Source organism: Pinus tabuliformis, chromosome 1_1 (genome assembly GCF_031772625.1).
Source record: "Pinus tabuliformis cultivar Carrire ecotype Pingquan chromosome 1_1, CPIR1, whole genome shotgun sequence".
Taxonomy (NCBI): domain Eukaryota; kingdom Viridiplantae; phylum Streptophyta; class Pinopsida; order Pinales; family Pinaceae; genus Pinus; species Pinus tabuliformis.
Window position 1 is genome coordinate 668131977 of NC_142297.1, and position 16161 is coordinate 668148137.

General features: G+C 37.0%; 1 pseudogene; it reads left to right on the top strand.

Moving 5' to 3' along the window:
* Positions 1–4631: 4631 nt before the first annotated feature.
* LOC149215173 (beta-glucosidase 40-like) overlaps positions 4632–16161 on the top strand; it is a 322442-nt pseudogene continuing 310912 nt past the window's right edge.

Here is a 16161-nt window from a genome sequence, read left to right on the forward strand (position 1 = left end):
TGGCAACTCCGACCTCCAGGTATGTCTCAAGACTTTTCCTCTTTCAGTTCATGGAACAATGCATATAATACTCAAAAATATCTGTGGAAATATCCTACCCCTCCTTCAGCACAATTTCCTTCACCCTAGAACCAGTGGTCTCCATCTCCTCTTATTAAATATCCTCAATCTCAACCATATCCTTGGAACTAGAATTGGAGAGGAAATGCCCAAAATTCAGCTCTGCCTGGAATACCCATGAAACAATAGATGCAGTTACCACCTTTCCAAGCTCCTGCTCCTCCACTACCTGTGCGGCCCCAACTACATGTGCAACCTAACCCAAACCCAAAAAATAAAGCAGCTTAGGGCATAGAGGCTCCAACTACGTTCTAGACCTACCTTATTACCCCGTGGGACCTAATGAAATACAATTACGATCGGGTAAGGTAATTAAAGCAAGTCACTCCCCTATCATTACAGAGGAGGGATTTGAACGATCCAGAGGAGATGTCAGAGGCTCTGAGGCGGCTACTGTGCCTACAACAACTGATATAGAGGAAGTTGTTACATCTGTAACAACCAACCCATGATGAACTGTTACTGCTGTAATAGCGAACTCGGGGAAGGCTGATACATCTGTAACAACATATTCGACTGTTGTAATGTAGGACCCTCCGTATCCTCAGAGATTGACTGAACCTAGGATGACTTCACAGCCCAAATCTGATTTTCTTAGGGAGTTGCAAAATTTGCATGTACGAATTCCTCTACTACAAGCCGTTAAAGAAGTAGTTATTTATGCCAAAACAGTGAGAGATTTGTGCATCAAGAAACCTGGGAGGAAGCCTAAAGACCCTGCCACCATACATGTGATGGGGAAATTATCCGAATTAATGTTTGCTCATCCTCTCCTAACTAAGTACAATGATCAAGGAAATCCTACGGTCAGTGTCTACATTAATGATTAGCCCATAGCCAACACATTGATTGATCTCAGGGCTGCCATTAATGTAATGACAAAGGACCTCTTTATCGATCTCGGGCTATATGGACTCAGACATACTTCTACTGTACTTGAATTAGCAGACAGGTTCCATGTTAAACCCAAGGGGATGTTACAGGATATAATGATTACAATAGCTTCTTAGAGGTATCTGACTGGTTTTCTTATCTTACAACCCAAATCCAATTTAGGGGGGCATCCTTTAATCCTAGGGAGAAGTTGGATGGCCACTACGGATGCATTTATAGGTTGCAAATTGGGATCTATCGTGATCTCGGATGGCCAGGAAACAAAGAACATTAACCAAATGTGGATGTATACAACCCCCCCAAAACCAAATGTGTATGTATACAACCCTTGGTTGGATGAGTTTGAGCCTAAGTCAAATCTTTCCCTACCACTCCTCACTCTGGGGAAAGCCCAGTATTTCAAAAATGAGACAGAAGATGATGGGATTAACGGTTTTATTAGTAACTCAATTTTGTCACTTCTGTTAAGAATGTATATGAGGAAGAAGAGGTGGAAGATATAGATTTTGAACAAATGAGAACCACTCTGAATATTGACAGCAGCCCAGTTGAGATAGAATCTGGAAAATTTTTGAATGCTAACCCCAAACTGACTGTTGAGTAAAACCAACTGTTGTTACAACTATTACAGAAATACAAAAAGGAATTTGCATGGGACTATACGAATGTGAAAGGGATCCACCCTAACCTATTCACTCACTGTATTTATTTGAAGGATGGCTACAAACCAATCAAACAACCATAGCGCCACATGAACCCTGCACTAAAGGAGGTGGTGAAGGAAGAATTACAAAAACTACCGAGTGCTAATTTTATTTATCAAATATTTGACAGTCAGTGGGTGTTGCCACTTGTCATCATTCCTAAAAAGAATACCAAGTGGAGAGTCTATGTTTATTACAGAAAACTCAATAAGGCCACTCAGAAGGACCATTTTCCCTTACCATTTATAGATCAGGTCCTTGATACCCTCTCAGGAAAGAAATTATTTTCATTTTTTGACAGATTTAGTGGCTACAATCAGATATATATTTCCCCGGAAGATCAGGATAAAATGAACCTGACTTGTCCTTGGGGAACCTACACATATAGAGTACTTCCTTTTGGTCACTATAATGTGCCATCAACCTTTCAAAGGGCAATACTAGGAATTTTTTCTGACTTTTTGAATGACTGCCTAGAAATCTTCATGGACGATTTTACACTTTATGGAGATTCTTTTGAAACAACATTAGTTAATCTAGAAAAAGTGTTGGAACGGTGTGTATAGACTAATGTGGATTTGAGCACTGAAAAATTTCACATGATGATGATTAAAGGGATCGTGCTTGGAATCTACATTTCTGCTGACGGAATTAAGGTAGACCTTGCAAAAATAGAGGTAATTCTAAAAATTCCAACCCCCAAGATGCAAAAAGAGGTACGTAGTTTTTTGGGGCATGCAGGGTATTACAAGAGATTTATAGAATTTTTTTCAAAAATTGCAATGCCATTATTTTTCTTTCTCATGAAGGATGTTGATTTCTTGTGGACAGGGAAGTGTGAGCAGGCCTTTTTAAAGATGAAATGTTGTGTATCAGTAGGTCCTGTCTTGCGAGGACCTAATTGGGAACTGTCATTTCACATAGCTACATATGCATTTTATATGGTTGTAGGTGTTGTTTTGGGACAACTGGAGGATAATAAACCTTATGCTATTTACTACATAAGCAAAAATATGACCCCAACTGAGCTCAACTACACAGTGACTGAGAAGGAGTTCTTAGCAGTCATGCACGCCATCAATAAATTCCAACATTATATCACTGGGTATCAAGTATTTGTACACACTGACCATTCTTCCATTTTTTTTTTAATGAATAAGCCAATTACCAATGGTAGGATTACACACTGGTTATTCTGTTACAATAATTTGATATCACTATTGTAGATAAGCCTGGAAGAGATAATGTAGTAGCTAACTTTCTTTCTAGGCCAACTATTGATGATAGTTGCATTCCCATTGAGGATTCTTTCCCTGATGAATTTTTTTTCCTATTTCTACTTACTCACCTTGGTATGCAGATATATCCAATTATCTTGCTACAGGGAAGTTTCCACAGTATTTTTCCTCCAAGGAGAAAAGAAAGATCATATAGCAAAGTGCTACATATACTTGGATAGATGGGAACATCTATCACACTGGACCAGATTACGATGTGTTAGAGAAGATGAGGTCTTTGATATCCTTAAAGCCTATCACGAGGAACCTTGTGGAGGGCACTTCGTAGACAAATAGACATGATACATGTTATAGATCCATTTGGGCACATCACTTCCATCATCTAGATCAGTGTTTTAGGGCTCATCAAACCCTAATTTCAGTTGCTACATGCCCTAAACAAGTCACCCCTTTGAATGCCTCCTTCTTAGACAGTTTCATGATATGAAGACATCCAGAAATAGTATTTAGAGGGACCAGCATAGGTAGGCCCATGTAAGGGTGCACTGCAGAGCAGTTAAGTCCATGCTAGGTTGCTCTGCAGAGCACTTAGGCTTCCTTTTACCTGCACTAGGTGAGTTTGAGCGAAATTCACATAGGTTTTGGGAAATATTCTTATCTTTTGGAGTCATCTAGAAGGTTCCCTCACTTATCAACTCCTATGAGCTCGAAAATGGATGAGGAATGAGTTAAGATGCATCCTATCCTCTCATCCCTTCTTCCATGGAACTAATTCTAAGTATGGAAGTGTTACGCTTATCAACAACCCCCCATTTACTAATATTAGCAAATAACATTAATAAATGGGGACCCTTCCAAAAAATTAATCTTATCATCTAGTCATGCCTTTTTATTTTTAGAATAAAATAAGATGTCAAAATGGAACTTGCAAAACCATGGAAAATTTACCTTTTCATACTTTAATCGTATAAAGCTTAAAAAACGATAAGTTTCTTAAATAAAGTGCCACATGATCAAAACAACCTAAAAGTAAATTTATACCCAAAAAGTCGTGAATATTAAAATAAACCTTGAAAAGACTTGCTTTTAGAGGATTATACTCACATCGAAAAATGATTACGACAGACCTTCATTATAAAAGTAATCCATATCCGCGAAATGCAAAATCTTAAAAAACTTCTATAATCTTCTCGCATCGCAGTTTCAACCATGCAACGCTACTCAATAAAGCATAAGCAAATATTGTGCAATGTGATAGCATCTCGCATATTGCATATCACATCAACTCAAATGACGGTAAGTCTTAACGAAAACAAGTTCTTGCGATATAACGATCTGCGATATTGCGTAGCAAATCACAAAATCGTTTTTATCGCAACTTAAAGGGCTCACGGTTTTGGGAGAGTGCTTCCCGACTTTCGATGTGAAGTTATGAACATTAAGTTAAGCATAATGGCTCATTAGTGGACATTTATTAAAAGAACGATTACGATCAGGTGTGAAAGGCCATTTGACGCAAGTTGATATCTTCTAACGTGATTTAGAATTAAAGAGCTTGCATCACCCTTTTTCGTCCTTCTATTGATTTATTTCTGCATTCACTATCATTTTTATCCTATTCTGCTCTCTGCTTATAACTTTCAGGAAGAACACACAAAGCAGGACATTCGAAGAAATGGTGAAGAAAGGAAAGGCACCTGCTTCTGAGAAGTTAGAGATGACCCCCCTGTTCACAGACATTACTTGTAATCGAGATGCAGGGACGTCCACATGGGAGACGATGTATCAGCTGTCAGAGGGAGAACAATCGAGAATTATGGAAACAACAGTTACAGAGGACGGATGCATTTATTTTGATGTTACTTTGACTGAACTTGCATGCTCATTCTTGCACCGCATTGCTGCAAGACCAAAGATACTTCCTTATATCGACATGGTTAAGTGGATCATAGATGATGCGGACATATCAGACAAAGAATTCAAGACGGCAAGCCAAGAAGTCATAGGGTCGTTTACTCCAGACAACCTGAGACTCATGTACCATCTACCAGAGCCACAGGCCATCTACAACAGGAAGTTTGTCGAGAAGTTCGCCAAGGAAAATGAAGACTTGGGGGAATGCATGAAGAATTGGTCGAACAACGAAGAAAGACTCAAGAAAGATAAAAACGGTATGTACACCACCGGTTCTATTAGTTCCCCTTTCTGTTTTGCTGCCACTATGTTATGTAGATTGTTTGGTAAACCAGAGAGTGCCAAAATCTCGTCAGAATGGTTACCCCTAATAGATGCAGCTGTTAATGCTACAATAATGAATTGGGATCAAATCCTATCTCATAACTTAGCTACAACAATTTTAAAGTACAGAAGAAAAAGGAGTATTTCTTCAAGGGTTTACCCTCTATTTTTCATGAGTGCCTATGTTATGGATGCTATTTGTTTTGGTTCCAAATTCCCTCTTATGGGATGGAAGTGGACGGCTCAAAATCTGCTTCCTATTCAAATATATCACAAAGTCATGTGGGAATCTAATTTCGTGCCACATTTCTTCAAGATTTGTCATAGAGTTATGCTTCTGATTCACAAAAAGATTTACAACCAAGATGCCCCTAGGTTTTCCCAAGAAGCCGAGGTAGATATTCTCCCCATAGCCAAATGGTTCAGGGAAGAATTATTCACATATATCAGAGTGTTCAGCAGTATTGCCTCGCCCCATGTTCTACCTTTTTATGTCCCAGACAAACTGATGGCTAGGGAGATAGCCTATCAGACATGCAGCGAGGGAGGAATGAGTAAGATACTGAAAGATTCCAAGAAGGCCATTTGGCCTCAATTTCTTGTAACATGTGGAGTATTTGCATTGCATGACTTAGGGCATGCTTTCAAAGAGGTTGACAATGTATTATCTTTACAATTACCCAAGTTCCCGGGAAGGCAATATGATCCCTTTGGTATTGTAAAAGATTTTAACACAATGGTCAAAATAAGAATATTTACCCATGAAAAAGACCCCTTTGATGATGTTTTCCTGCAGAAAAACACCTTCAAAGAAGTGCAGCATATGGCACAAATACTTTTTGATCAAGAAGGTCTCCAAACATTTGATAATTATAGGAAAAAGAGGTTATCTAAGTTCCCATTGGACCAACTACTCATTGAGCCAATGAGAGATCCTACTCCCAGTACAAGCATAGTGGGAGACTCAAAAGAAAAATCCAAAACAAGTTCTGGAAATGAATCCACAAAAAATCTGTCGATCAATCTGAGAAAACATCAGAGAATGAACACAACAAAAGTGAGGAGTCAATTAAAGACACAACCCAATCCATAGTAAAACAAGTTGAAGCCTCAACTCCCCTTACAAAGGAAGCAAAGCTGCTAGTAATTGATTTAGAAGAATAATGGGAAAGATTCAATAAGGGACTCAACACAGAGGAACAAACCGCAGAGCCACCAACAAACCAAGAAGAAATGACTACAAAAATGGTAACAGAAGGAGCTGTTAGCACTCAGGAAACAGAGCATATTCCCATTGCTCCCACATCTGAGATTGTATTGATAATAGAGGAAATTCCTCCTCTAGATGTATTCTATAGCCCTCAACACAAAGCCGTCGTTAGAAGACAAAGAAAGAAAAGAAAGTTGGATTCCAAGCTCATTCTTGAGGATGAACCTCTAGCTGTTCTCTGGAAAGACCCATCCACAGATCCAGCGCTAACCTCACTAGACTCTTGCAGGTCCCAGGCGCAGATGCTTCAACAACCATTGACAAGGCAGCAGAGGTACAACTGCTGCTCAAAGAAAAATAAGATAAGATTTTGTTATTATAACAAAAATTACAGCAGGTCAGTATCAACCAATAAACAGAAATGCAGTTGGCTAAGCTTCAGCAAGAGTTTCAGAAAATGCAGTTGGCACATTAGAGAAGTTTAGCTGGTAAAGAAGCACAGTTGCAGAGCATAACAAAACTGCATAAAGATGATCCCAAAATTGAACAGTTTGTCACAGAAGCACTTGGCCTCAATTCCAAGCTTTTACACCAGAAAGAATTATTATGCTAAAAGATTTCGCAGTGGAATTCTCACTACGAAACGAGTGATAACATAACGAATCAAGTTGTGGAATTATGACTTGAATACGATACAATTCTTAAGAAAGTTTCAGAATTCTTAAATTGGCAGAAATTCGAAGATGGGAAAAGAGCAGATATGCCCAAAATAGATTAATTGCACAAAGAAATCTTATTTGCGAAATGGGATTCTTAGCTTAGAGAGGCAAAATAGGCAATGGATGCGGCAACAGCAACAAACAATGTCATCGAATGTGTGAATGAAAATCTACACAATGTTAATTTGGTAGCAGAAACCACCCTTGACTTTCTTCCAAAGGTAGAACAATTTCAATCAGTATGGAAACAGGTAGCGGAGGAAAGGGTACAGGCAATTAGACAAGTAAACAGGTTGAACTAGGAGGCATGGTGGCAATACCTAGTGAAACCGCACAACCAATGGATGACCTTGAAGTGCTTGATTACTTCCACCGAGAAAATGGTGCTAGCACTCACCATTGTTGTATTCACAGGACAATTGAAAGCTGAAGTCGACCAACTGACACTCCTTAAACCTATGCTGGATATTTGTGATCTCAAGGACCATATGCAGGATTTGTCATAGACATATTTTATTTTTGTTGTTGTTTATTTTCGCTTAAAATGAAGCAAGTCATTTAATCGTCCTCATATATTTTCGTAATTTCTATTTTTAAGTTTCATAGATTAGTATTTAAACCCCTCTCATGCATTTAGAGGGGGGTCGAGAAATTTTATCAAAAACATTCTTCCGAACGTGCATTTTTCCCCCCCATTGAGGAGGTTTCGGTGAAATTAATGGAACGAGATTTATTATCTACTTGAGTTTAGCATCTTCTACTAAAATTGCACTTCTGTACTCTTAGTTGATGTTAAGTGATTTGAAGGTAGATCAATATTGCTGGAGCACATGAGTAGGACATATTAAAAATGGTAGTTCTATCTCTTAATGCTTTTTACTTGTGTATCAGACAATAAATCATTTTAGTTATTTATATATGAAAGTTTAATTTCTTAGTTATCATTATTGCACTTTTGTATGATGATGATTTATTCTTTATGCTGAATATATGAATGACTCTTTATGCGATATATCTCTCATATCGTTTTGGCTAAATTTTTATACAAAACGATCATTATTAAATGGATTCTCTTCTTATCGTGATTGAATGATCTTTATTATCAATTACTTTCAGAAATCATTTTAGATCGCATATATAAACATCACTCCTGAGATAGTTTTAAAGTTAGATGTTTTCTTTGATTATGATAGATTGCATATGATAGTTAGAAGATAGATTAAGTTTAGAATAAGTATTCACCCCATAAAACCCAGAAAAGAAAAACATCATCCCGTTAGCACAAACATCATAAATAGATTGGGAAACTAGTCCCATCATCCCCAGTCGGAGCCATTACTCCAAACGGAAAAGGAGCTATCCCAAGGTCCAGACCGGGTGGTTATCCCCCTTGTTGGAGTCCTGATTTTTTGAGCCTTCAACATATTTGGCGCTAGAAGGAGGGCCTGACTGTGAATGGCAAGTAAATCTACATCTTCACGCCATTCTAAGAGTAAAACTCCCTCACCATCACCCTCAACTTTTTGTTCGCATTGAAAATCTCTTATCTCTGAACCAAAAGTTGAAAAGAAAAATATAGAGCACATTACTGAAATCCCAAACAAGCCAGAGCATTCTTCCTCAGATCCCCTTGAATTACAAACTTTAATCCATAAGTTACAGGGGATTTCAATATCTCAAGAAGAATCTGAGTTATCCCAAGGTAGTGTCACTTCTTATCAAACCCCATCTCAATGACTAACTAGAGCATAGAGCAAAAAACTAGGAATCCCACCAGTTGAATTTCCTCTACCGAGTCGTAAGAAAGCTAGGAAAACACATGTAGAATCTCAAAGTGAGGTTCTATCATCATTTTCTTCCACCATCCCATTCATATCATCACAAGAACACTCATCCATCCCCCAACTCCAAATCGTGGTTCATATAGGTACAGGAGCTACATCCTCCTCTACCCAATCACCTTCAACTACTCATAACCCAACGATGGCAAGAAATCCACCACTAAGGCCATGGGCCAATCCAGGGGTTGTAAGAATGGCTGCACCTTTATCTCAATTACCAGCTCATCCTAAGAAATGGTTGCCCAAATTCAATCCTGACAATGGCCTATTAGCCGAAGAACACATAAATAATTTTATGCTATCTGTTAATTTGAATGGAGTAACAGAAGAGGACGCAGTTGTAAGATTATTCCCCTATACTTTACAAGGAGTAGCAGGATCATGGTATTTTTCATTACCATCAGGCTCCATTAATAACTAGGATACATTTCAAGATCAGTTTTTAACAAAATTTGGGGATGATAGGTCCACAACAACCTTGATAAATGATCTCTCCAATTTAAAAGCCGAACCAAAGGAACCAATTAAGGACTTCAACTCTCGCTTCAATAAATTATTGAACAAAATACCAACAACGTCTAAGCCTAGCAATGAAGTCCAAAATGAATGGTATATTTCTGCTTTACCTTCAAATTCAACCATCTTTGTAGATAGAGCTGCAAAGCCAACATTAGCGGAAAACAAGAAAGAGGCAATAGCTGTAGAGAAACGTATCTTAGCCGTAGAAAAGAAAAATGTTGTGGATGAAAGGAAATCTAAAAAATTGTCTTTTAGAGATGATTCTAAGAAGAAACAATTGAAGGACCCTTTCGACCTAGAAGGGTTACAAAAGTCTTGAAGACCATATCCAATGAAATGGTTGATTTAAATAAACAAGTAGCAAAAACCTCTTCCAAGAAAGCTTTTATACCCTATAAAATAAATCCTCCAACTGATCCAAAACCTCCAAATGCTATAACAAATGCTGAATTAGAAGGGGAAGAGGAAGAAGTTTCAAATGAGGAACAAACCGACGATGAAGAAATCATAGAACTACAAGGAATGTGGGACTTCATTCTTCCAAATGAGGAAGATCAAGAGGCATTACTTGTTGCTACTAGAAACAGAAATCAACTCGACCCTCCATAGTCTAGTACAAAACAAAAAAACCAAATTCCACTTCCCAGGGATAAAATCGTAGGTAAAAAATCCTCACCGAAGTCTACTTAGACAAACCCAATCCAATCTGATTTGGCATCTTCATCTAAAACGTTTATCATTTTAAATTAAATGGAATACAACATTGTTGAAGATATGAAGAAAACCAGAGTGAACATTACTCTTCATGAGCTTAGTAAGTTAAAAAATCAACATAAATTACTCTTGAAAGAACTCAATGCAGTACCTACTACACCTCTTCCTGCTGCTGTGATATCACAGGCTACTCATGAAATGGAAAGACCTCCAAATAGCATTTCAAATAAAATTGATCCAACCGACATTGCTCTGATTGGCAGAAGATTCAAATCCCATACTCTGCCATTTCTCCTTACTTTTGAAGTTTTCAATAAAATTTGCATAACTGACTAGTTGATTCCGGTGCATCATCTAACATTTTACCTAAGACAGTTTGCGCTAAATTAAACGTTCAACCTCAGAAATCTGCAATACGAATAGTACAGCTAGATCGGTCTCAAGTCGAAGTCGTTGGAGAACTTAATCAAGTGACCATAAGACTTTCGTCAAACCAAAAAGTGTGTTAAGTCATTGATATACCTGTGGCTGACATTCCTGAATTTTATGGACTAATCCTTAGTAGGGATTGGTCAAAAAAGCTTCACGGTTACTTTGCAGCCGACTGGTCTCATATGTGGCTCCCCTACAATGACAAACCAAATTAGATCAAAGTTGAATGAGAAAAACATCAAAAGTACATAGTGACAGAGTTAGAAGGAGAAAACGAGCCTGTAGCGTATAGCAACAGCATAATAAAAAATTATTCTGTTGAGTCATTCTTAGGAAATTTCAACACTCACACTTCACCTTTTTTGGAAAATTACGTTTTATCTCAGATGGAAATTTTTTCTCAAACTGACACTTCTAGATGTATCAATTTTGTAGATAAACCAATAAATAAAACTTTGTTTTGGAAATTATTTTTTGATGGTTCTAAATCCAACTATGGAGCAGGAGAAGGTTGTATATTAGTTAGTCCAACAGGAGAAAAAACCATGTGAGCATGTAGACTTGAATTTAATTTCACAAACAACACCGTTGAATATGAAGCATTGGTTCAAGGGCTATACAAAGCAATCAGACTTGATATCAAATACCTTTAAGTATTTGGAGACTCTGAGATTGTCATTAGACAAGTAAGAAATACTATACACAGTTTGTCGGGGCATTTGAAACACTATCAATCCTTAGTACAAGACCTGACCTCACATTTTACAGCGTTTAATATTTCATCTATTCCAAGACTCCAAAACACTAGCACCGATCTTCTTGCTAATGTAGCTTCCAAGCTTATTCCATCAGAGGACTACAACCCAGATAGATTCTCGATTGAATTAATTTTTAGACCCTCTATTCCTGATAACATTACCAGCTGGAGAGTTTTCAACAATGACCCTGATATCGTGAGTTTTCTTACTTCAGAAGGCTCTTACAGTAATTAGATAATTGACGAAGACTAACATGACAAATAACTGGAACAAGAAAACAACAGTAACACTGTACCAAAATCTGTAGTCAAGTTAGAGGACCTGTATGACTTAAAGGGCAGATTTAAACGATCCAACAATTCAAAACTCTAGAGTTTGACTTTGAGATAGGAATTAATTAATCTAGGGACAGACATGAAACCACAAAACACCAACCTACATCTTGGCTTGACATCTGATGAAAAATCAACTTTTATTCGATTGCTGAAACAGTACAAGGGTGTCTTCGCTTGGAATTATGATGATCTTAAAACCTATGACACTTCAATTATCCAACATACAATTCCTATGATCTTCGATGAAAAACCTGTTCAACAAAAATTAAGGAAAATACATCCTAATTTGGAAAGCCAGATTAAATCCGAGTTAAACAAATTACTAAGAGCCAAGATTATTTTTCCTGTCAGACATTCCAGATGGGTCTCCTATCTCGTCCCAGTCATAAAGAAAAATGGTGATATTCAGATTTGTATAGACTTTCACAACCTCAATAAAACTTGTCAAAAGGATAATTTTCCATTGCCTCCCATGGAACAGATATTACATCAGTCGCAGGGTCTAAGTTAATATCAATTTTAGACGGCTTTTCAGGGTATAATCAAGTCTTAGTCCACCCGAATGGTCAATTGAAAACTACGTTCAGAACAAAATGGGGCACTTCTGCTTATCAAAAGATGCCATTTGGGCTAATCAATGCTGGTGCCACATTTCAAAGAGCCATGGACATTGTTTTTAAGGGATTAGTAAACAGGTTAGTGGTAATCTACTTAGATCACATAATGGTATATTCTAAAAAACATAGTAATCATCTCAGAGACTTAAAACAAATCTTTCAACATTGTCAAAAATATGGAATTTCGCTTAACCCCAAAAAATCTTTTTTTGTGTTGAGTGAAGGAAAACTTCTTGGATTCATAGTATCCAAATCAGGAATCCATATTGACCTAGATAGAATCAAGGAAATTTCTGAGATATCTTTACCCCATAATAAAAAAGCAATGCAGTCTTTCCTTGGTCAGATTAATTTTGTTAAGATATTCGTCCTTGACTTCTCAAGAATTGTGTCACCTCTCCAAGCCATGATAAAGAAAAATTCTCTCTTCAAATGGGGTCATTCAGAACATGAAGTGTTCAGCTTGATAAAACAAGCAATTATAAATGCCCCATCTCTAGCAACGCCAAATTTTTCCAATCCTTTCACCTTATATACATTCGCCTTCAAGAAATCATATGCTGCCATACTCACACAAGTGAATCAAGAGAAAGCCGAAGCTCTAATTGCTTTCTTCAGTTCAAATTTAAAAGGAGTTGAATTAAATTACTCTAATGTTGAGAAACAAGCTTATGTTGTTTTCAAAGCAATTAAACACTTCAGACCTTTCCTTCTCAAGACTCACACCAAAATAATAGTACCATTTCCAGCAGTAAGAAATCTTCTGGTACAAAAGGATGTGGGTGAAAAGAGGGAAAATTGGGTCACAGCCTTATAAGAATATGACGCTGAAATTAAACCAGCAAATATCATAAAAGGTCAAGGTTTTTGCAGGATGTTGGTAGGAGCATCGAAGCGGTCTCTAGATAGTGAAGTACAAATTTATGAGGTAAGCCTAAACGAATATGAATCAAGATATGCTGATATCATTTTCTACCTAAAAAATGGATATTCCCCTCCATATTTGAATTACACAAAGAAAAGAGCCATGAGGCTAAAAGCTAAACAATATCAAATCGTCAATGATGTACTATTTAGAGTGAATTATGACTCCGTTCTCCTTAGATGCCTCAAGAAATATGAAGCAGAAAAAGTATTGCAGGAACTCCATGACGGACCAGCAAGAAGACACTATGCAGGAGATGCAACAGCACACAAAGACCTACGTGCTGGCTACTACTGGCCAACTCTATTTAAAGATGCACATAGTTACGTAAGAAGATGTAAGATTTGCCAAACTGCTGCTGGAAGACAGAAGAAACCATCGTTGCCATTACAACCGATTAACATTGATCAACCATTTGAACAATGGGGATTAGATATAATAGGTGAGATCATTCCTCATTCTTCTAAACAGCATAAATACATCCTTACAGCTACTGACTACTTTACCAAATGGGTAGAAGAAGTTCCACTCAAGACAACCAACTCTGAGAGTATCATTGAATTTATAGATTAATTCATCATCGCCAGGTTTGGCTTGTCTTCTGCCTTAATGTTTGATAATGCATCCTATTTCTTAGGCAATGCCATCACAAAATTCGCTCTCAAAAGAGGTTTCAAACTCAAATATTCTGCTAATTATTATCCACAAGGAAATGGGTTAGCCAAATCAACGAACAAAAACCTTATTAGAATTATTAAATGGACTGTTGATCAAAATCAAAGAAACTGGCATAAGTCTTTAGTGTATGCTCTCTGGGCAAATCGAATAACTTAGAAAGCCTCCATTGGCAATTCTCCTTTTAATTTAGTTTATGGGAAAGAAGTGGTCTTACCAACAAATCTAGCTATTCCTTCACTAGCCTTAGTTCAATTCATTGAAGAAACACCTTCTTCATCCATGCATTTAAGACAATTACAAATTCTTAAACTTGAAGAGGAATGAGAAAAGGCCAGAATTACCCATGCACATCATCAACAATTAGTGAAAGCCTCTTTTGATTCAAACTTTGTGTCTAGAAAAAAATTTCAACTTGGAGACTTAGTATTAAAATGGGATAAAGCCCATGAAGAGAAAGGAAAGCATACTAAATTCCAATGGATGTGGCTTGGACCATTCCAGATTGTCAAACTCATTGGCCCATCAACTTTCATGTTACAAGATTTAGTAGGGAAAACGGAATCTTTACCTATTAATATTTTCAATTAAGTTTTCTTTTGATAATAAAACAAGTTGAAAATGTTCACTATTGGTTTCACAAAAAGAATAGTTTCTCATTTCAATTTTGTTTTTTCGCTTGTATAAGTAGGAATGATTATGAAAATTAATCTCCATTTATGAAACATATGGTTAAGTGCTATTATTTAAAAGAAATTTCCTGATTCTCTGTTTCAACTATCTAAGTTTTGGTTAGAATCAACCTTAGGAAGAAGTTTTCCTTGCATCAGTCACAAAAGGTATCAATAACAAAGCAAAGACTCTTTGCGGAAAAGCTATTTTTAAACTCTACAATTGTCATCCAGGAAAATTATTAAGGAACCAATGACTCCCCCCCCACTCGAGGAATTTGCAAGATTCAAGGAGTAATCCAATTATACACTTTCAACTTAAAGAATAAGAGGTCTCATCAAGAGTTGGATTATCATGATCATAAAGATTATAACTAACCGATTTTGCCATATTGAATATCAAAACAGGGTAATGGCTTGAGATTGTTTCAATCAAAAGACAAGGGGTCTCATCAAGAGCCAACTTGTTCTGTTCGGATTTTATTTCGTCCTCCGTTACTTAGGCATATCAACACCCTTGGTGCAGCTGTGGTGTCTTTATGGATATTCTCTGTTTATCTTCATTCCAGCTTCGATCGTGTTAATCTTCCCAACTGAGTTTTTAAGATGGATTGTTATTGCTCTTGCTGGCTTAGCGGCAGCAAGCTTTGTAGCACTGAATATGCGATCTTGCATGAGTGGAAGTGACAAATGGATTACAGCATGCATAAGTGCATTTTTAATGCAAATATTCTTGGCCTTTGTAATTAAGCTTTGTTTCTTTGTATGAATGGGAAGGGCGCACTTATATATTTGATATTGGTTCATTTAAAATAATGTTAAAATTAGATGATGGGGCATTGTCTCATTGACTTCTGAGTATATGAAATCAGATACTGAAACCCATATATAAATGATTGTGGAAATGATTCAAGAAGAAGATTTTGGGCTTAAAACCAGAATTAAAAGGGCTATTGTATTGAGGTTTGGTTGAGACAAAACTTTGTGCAATTTAATGTGAAATGGAAACCATATGGATAATGGCCCAGAGTGAGTGAAATGCCAAGCTTTTGATTGAATCCAGCATATGTGAATGTAATTGTGGTAATGAATCTAAATTATGAGAGCATTCGAAGTTGATGGGATTGATAGTTAAAATATGAATGAGGATGAAGGAAACTTCACATACAGTGATTGATTTTTATTGAGTTTTCATGAACCATGAAATATGTGAACAAGTGTTTGATAAGCTTCCGCATGCAAATGATAAAATGTGAATTTTCCAGGAATTGAAAGGTAAGCTTCCACATATTAATTGAGATTTCCAATGGTAGAAATTTGCCAGACATTGAGATACTGATTGAGCATAGGCCGAGATGCATGTTCATATGCATGTGCTACTATGAAACCCTTGAAATTGCAATGTTGACTTAGTTTATATATCTGCATTGTTCCATATAAGATTATGAGATTATGTACAATTCTTTCTCTGGGAATCTGTAATCCCACAATTGTAGTTGTTCCACATGTTATCATGAATGGTTACAGTCGCTATTGAACTTGACTATTCTT